General features: G+C 41.9%; 1 non-coding gene across 1 annotated transcript; it reads left to right on the top strand.

Annotated features, from left to right (window-relative positions):
• Positions 1-5,479: 5,479 nt before the first annotated feature.
• Positions 5,480-5,586, top strand: LOC141603836 (small nucleolar RNA R71). The gene has a single exon (XR_012525684.1). It is a non-coding gene; the product is annotated as a small nucleolar RNA R71 (small nucleolar RNA).
• Positions 5,587-6,433: the final 847 nt, after the last annotated feature.

The raw sequence follows: 6,433 nt of genomic DNA, 5'->3' as shown, positions 1-6,433 counted from the left end.
CAACCACAAAACCCAATCAAATTTACAAAACATTTCGAACTACGATCATGGTTTGATTTCACCTCTTCAGGTGGATACGTAGGTAGTCCTTTCTTACACAAGAAGGATACAACCATCCCCACAATAAAAAAACAACCATCCCCATAATCAAAAAACATCCCCATCAAAAAGAGAGAGAAAGGGAAACCATTCCCTTCCCCACAAAATACAAAAAATAAGCCTTTCTCCCTTCCTACTGTTAGGTTCATATACCTATTATTAGACTCCTCTAATAGTGAACTAATTAACTTGTAAATTATTTGTTCTTTAGATCTAGTGCATGCATAACAAAATGAAAGATTTATAAGAAGAACTATGTTCCTTACATTGTTATGTGTTTCGAAATATATGGGCACAAGTAAGGTCACCTTCCTTCACTTGTTCTTGAGCTAAATATGATGGATGATCCTCCTAAGACTCCAAGTATAGAAGCCACTCCAATAAATTGCACCAAAGATTAATCCCAAAAATTCCTACTAATATTAACTAGATATGTAGTACAAATATAACCTTAATAATACTAATGTTCTTATATTACTACCTCTAGTAATAGATGATAAGTATTAGTATTTTAGAGAGGTTTTGTGATTTTGCATGTGAAGGAAATATGGAGAGAAAAACAAGCAAAAGCATTAGCCAAATTTTGAGCAACAAAATGCTCTCTTAAGTAAGCCAAAACCGGTGGCCTTACCCCAATGTAGGAATCTTTTGCTTTTGTTTTACTCACTTGTAAAGTATATGTAGAGTGTAGGGAGAAAGTGTGTAAGATGTAGCATGATAAAAGCTTCATATGATAAGTCACTATCATGCTTTAATCAAAACAAACAAAGACAAAAGAGCATCTTTTGCTCTCTTGTTTTGGCCGAAATATTGGCCCTATTTTGGTCCATTTTTGCCTTTTGTCATTTGTCCCACAAATGCTTATAAGTCATATGTTTAACTATCTTACATAATTAATTATTAATGTAATCATTTAACACTTAAATATTACAATTAATAATATAATATACACTCCACTTTTTGAGTAGTATACTACCATTATATCAACATATAATGGGTCCCATAATTACTAGTTAGTTAAAATTACAACTTCTTGTAACTTTAAATAACTAATTACCTCTACCTCAAAACTTATATAATACCTCAACTAATTTAGTAATTTAACACTTAATTACTAAATTTAATCTTATTTAATCACATTACAATAAGACGCAAAATTGCACTCCCATAATTAAGGAATTAATTAATCTGTATCGCATACAATTAATTAAATATATATTTGGGCCTCATCCTATAGGTGTGACCTAAAGGGATCAACTGACCACCACCGTCACACGACAGTAATGTCAAACTCTAGTTAGCCAATCATTACCGATTAATGACGGTCAGTCGACTATATAAAGAATCATCCCTTACGTATTCTTAGTATGAGATTTAATAATGATATTTAAATCATGTGATCACACAATTGTTGAGGACACATTTCCCAACAATCTCCCACTTGTCCTCGACAAGTGTGCGTCACCAATTCTCTTGTCCTATTACAATCTCCCACTCAATGCAAGGTGTCTTGCAGGTCGTACTTACACTTGATCATATCTTGAGTGGTTTTCTCGATCTGGAGATTAACTGTCTGACCGAAATTATCTATCATAGATGCCTTCCGAGCGTGGCCACGCATTTCCAGTTAACTACTCCCCGAGTGACCTTGAGATTTAAAACAACCCTGACAAGGGGTGGACAATTTCTATCGCCCTATTCTCTTCGTTCAGCCACAATTAGAGAAAAGGATATTTTTGGCATAGTGAAGCTTATGGGTAAAATGAGAAAAGGGGACCTCTACCACATGTGTCAACTAACCACAAACCGAATGCATACAGGTATTAAGTAGATCAAATTCATAATTATGCAAATTAAGGAAACATGCCTCATAAGGAGTACTACTCACATTCCTAGATGAACTGGTCATGAATGATACCAGCTATAAGCTCTAAAAACTCAGAATATATGATGTAGGTTGCCAATTTTCAAAGTCAAGTTTCAAGTTCAGCAAGAATGTAACGAAAACTCGTAGATATGCATTTACGATTCTACTAATAACATGTAAGTCAAGCAAGGCTCAGGCAAAACAGATGCAAATGCTAAATCATCCTTGAAATACTACCGTTCCGACTCGACCTATATGCTAAAATAAACGTGCATTTTATGGGATTTTTTGAAATTTTTCAATTTTTTTTTTGAATTTTATAAATAGCGAATGTGAAATAAACAATGCAAAACAAAATTTAAACGTGAATGCAAGCAAATGAATGAAGTGCGACGCAAAACCCTTCCCCAAACCAAATCGCACAATGTCCCCATTGTGCAAAATCATGTGATGAAGGAAAGAGAAAATGGGAATTTGCGAGAAAAGGGAAATTAAAACATAATGACATAAAGTAAAGACTTGGGAACTCACAAGACTTTAAGCGCAGCAAAGGAAACCTCCCCAAACCAGCGTGAGCTAGGAGGTTTGATGAGCGCAGATGCTACCAATAAGGACACGAAAAGGCAATTAGAAACCACGCATAAGACTGAAGAAAACAATTTTGAAACGTAAATATTGTGCACAAATGAGACAAAAGAAGAAATAGACAATTCGACGGAAAATAAAGTGGAGTAGAAGACTCCCTTAGGACCGCATATCGACCAAACACAGCAGGGGAGAGGTCGTGAATGAACATAGCAGCAGCAGTGGTCGATCGACCTAAAGAGGCAGTCGATCGACCAGGTGCTCGTGAACAGTAGCTCCTGTAACCTGCAATTCAGTCGATCGACCAATGGTGCCAGTCGATCGACTGAAAATACTGCTGCAGCGTCTTATTTCTTCGTAATTGCTCAATGATTTGAGCTAATAAGCTCTAATTACCTGCAAATGCACAATAGTACGCGCCAAAAAATGCGCAAAACCCAGAACGAAGTCTAAAGTACTCAAAAATCCTAAGCAAACAAAATAAAAGCGAAGTTTTCGCGCACACAAAAGTAATAGAAAATAGTTCGAAAGCAATAAAATGAAGTTTATAACGAACTCGATCAACTAATAGTTGATCAAAAAGGACCACGGTATGGCCCACTTCGTCGGCTTCTGGCTACTAGAGGTAGCCTCAATGGTGCTCATCTTATCAGTTGCACCCTTCCCAGCTTCGACAGACGGAGAATTGGTGATCGGCGTCGTCGACTTCCCAATCAAGGACTCCCTCAGAACCATCGGAGTCCAAATCAGCCCATCTCACCTTGGCTGGCTCATCCTCTACTTCTTCATCAGTCCCATAGCTTAAGCATCCAAGACCTCCTCTTGAAACGATCTGCTCTGTCGCAGCTGGAGCATCCAGCGGCTCTTCCTTCCCCAAACCAGCTCCTGCGATGTCTAAAACAACAAGTTTTTCCTCCTTCTTGCTCCCAGTTCGGGGCGGAGGGGTTAACACAGCAGTAGATATAGGGACAGGTAATTCAGGAAGCACAATATACGATTTCTTTTCAGAAACCGTGTTACAGGTGACAGGCCACATGGCATCCCTTTTCTTAGCCGGCTGGGCAAAAACAATAGAGTGCTTTCCCACTTTGAAGGTCAAGGTTCCTAAACCGACGTCGATGACTGCACCAGCAGTGTGCAGAAATGGCCTACCCAAAATGATGGGAATATGGTCATCCTCAGGCATGTCAAGGACAACAAAGTCGACAGGGAAGAAAAACTTCCCTATCTGGACGGGTATGTCCTCTAGGACTCCTATGGGCTCGACCGCAGATCGGTCACCATCCGGATGTCATCTCGTAATAGCAAACTGGTCGTTTAAGCTTCCTAGCTAGACTCAAGGGCATGACACTTATGCTAGCCCCTAAATCACATAAAGCCTTTTCGATAGAAAAGGTACCTATGCTACAAGGGACGGAAAAATTGCCCGGGTCCTCTAACTTAAGGGGCGCAGTGTGAGACAGATAAGAACAAGACTCCTTGGTAAGTGCGACAGTGTGCACTGTTTCAAGTGACCGCTTTTTAGACAACAGCTGTTTCATAAATTTGGTGTAAGCGGGTACTTGGTTAACTAGCTCAAGGAAGGGGACTTGCACATTCAGACTACGGATAACTTTCTCAAACTTACTGAAAGATACCTGTTCCTTGGTTGGCACGAGTCTCTCCGGATATGGGGCTATAAGGAGCACCTTAGCCCTCTCCTCCAATTCGCGCGCGCCGGCGTCCTTGGACTTTGGCTGAAAGTCCGTCACCTTCTCCTTGTTGAAGCTAGACCCTTCCTCAGACCGTCTCAAATGAGACCCATTGACCGTCATTGGATCGAACTTCGGAGCCGGGACCGACCCATCAGCACTCGGGTCTGCCCCTAAAATCTTCGGGACTGTGGTACCCCGAAACAAGTGGTCTCGTAAATTATTTGGCATTAAAGGACGAGACTCTTCAATATCAGCAGTGATAGTGGTCGATCGACCACCTTCCTCAGTCGATCGACCGGTATGCACAGTTCCAGAAGCTCCTGGAACCCGTATTTCAGTCGATCGACTAGGGATATCAGTCGATCGACTGAAATTCCTGGCAGACTCCTTTTTCTTTGATTTGTTCGTTGAAGCTTTCTCTTTGCTTGTTTCTGGCTCATCTTTCCCAACAGCATCCTCAATCATAGCAGGACCGTCAAGGGTGGACCCGCTCCTCAATGTGATGGCATTTAGGGTCTCCTTTTGTTCGGGTTGAGTGGGTAAGTGCCCGGGAGCTCGAGTGTTGCTTTTGCTAGCTAGTTGAGCAATTTGGCTCTCAAGTAACTTCATCCCGGCCTCTCTTGCTTGGGACTCCTTTAGCAGCAGATTCTTAAGCTCAGAAAACTCAGAATTTTGTGATTGTTGCTGCTGCGGCACATAAGGAGGCTTCTGGTACTGCTGTTGCTTTTGATGAGGTGGAACATACGGCTTCTTCTTTGTGGCGGAGGTTGAGTTGGGTTTTGGACATTTCGGCTCCTCCAACTCAAGTTCGGATGCGGTGGCTCGTAGTATGAGTTGTTCTGCCTATAGTGTTGAAAGGCAAAGACAAGATTCAAAGGGACTAGGCGGTTCTTCGAGACATGGCCCTCAACTCCACACCTTTCACAGACGAACGGACCGTCCTGCACAGCATTGACTTGGTACATCCCACCTTTAGATGCTCCCCCTAGCTCATATTTGTCGAATCTCGCAGTAAGAGCCTCAAGTGCAGCAACAGAGGATGATTCAGCAGCTCTCCTCTGGTTCCCTCTCGAATTCCCATACTCGGCCTTGTGGGTAGCTAGATCGTCAATGATCTTCCACCCCTTGGTTGCTCCTAAATTTTCAGCAAATCTCCCATTGGCTGCAGATCCAAAATGGCCCTCGATCGTCGTACAACCCATTGTAGAAATGATTGCACAAACTCCACTTAGCAAACCCATGGTGCGGTATGGTTCACACCAACTTCTTGAATCGGACCCATGCCTCATGGAAATTTTCATCTGGCCCTTGTTTAAAGCCCGTGATCTGTGCTCTAATGGCGATCGTCCTTGAAGCAGAAAAGTACTTCTTGTAGAACGCCAATGCCAATGTATTCCAGTCAGTGATCTCCAAAGCAGCTCGGTCCAGATCTCTATACCATTCCCTTGCAGCATCGCGAAGGGAGAAGATAAACATAGTTTCCTTGATCTGGTCCTGGGTCACGCCAGCTGGTGGGGGAATAGAGCAAAGAGAGTCAATGAAGGTCTCCATATGTTTAGTGCATCTTCATTTGCGGCTCCCCGAATCGGTTTCTCTCTACCATAGTGATGTAGGCAGGCTTTGGTTCGAACTTTCGGCTTCTCCGGTAGTTCGAATCCCTTATATAAGTTCGCGCCGTCGGCTCGGAAAAACTAGCTATACTCGCTTCCTCGGCCATGATGAAAATTTGGAGAAGTAAACTGTTTCAGCCGAAGAGGTGGGTGAAGACTGTTGGTCTTCCTCAAACAGATCGTGCTCGAGATAGCTTGACAGAGTATTCACTCTTCCTCTCGTCGACAATATCCTTCGTGCTCGTCTCAACCCGCGCAAAGATTTCTCTATCTCGAGTCAAATGGTAGTAATTCTCCACCCCGTGACTGCGCATAAGATGAAACTACAACAAGAATATAAGAAAAGTTTAAGGAACAAAAGTCCCTTAAATCGAGAAAGACCGAAAATAAAAACAACTAAAATTAGGACTATTGCCTCCCAAAGAACGGCGCCAAAATTTGATACCCGTCATTTGTGAGTACCAAAGATAAAATTTATAAACTCCTATTAAGACTAACCTAGGCTAGTGGTAACAGGGTCGATCCACAAGGAGGCAGTTGTAAATTCTAGTTGTTCTATGATCAGTCTAAGGTACTAT

Source organism: Silene latifolia, chromosome 9 (genome assembly GCF_048544455.1).
Source record: "Silene latifolia isolate original U9 population chromosome 9, ASM4854445v1, whole genome shotgun sequence".
NCBI lineage: Eukaryota > Viridiplantae > Streptophyta > Magnoliopsida > Caryophyllales > Caryophyllaceae > Silene > Silene latifolia.
This window is presented reverse-complemented; position numbering and strand designations above follow the sequence as displayed.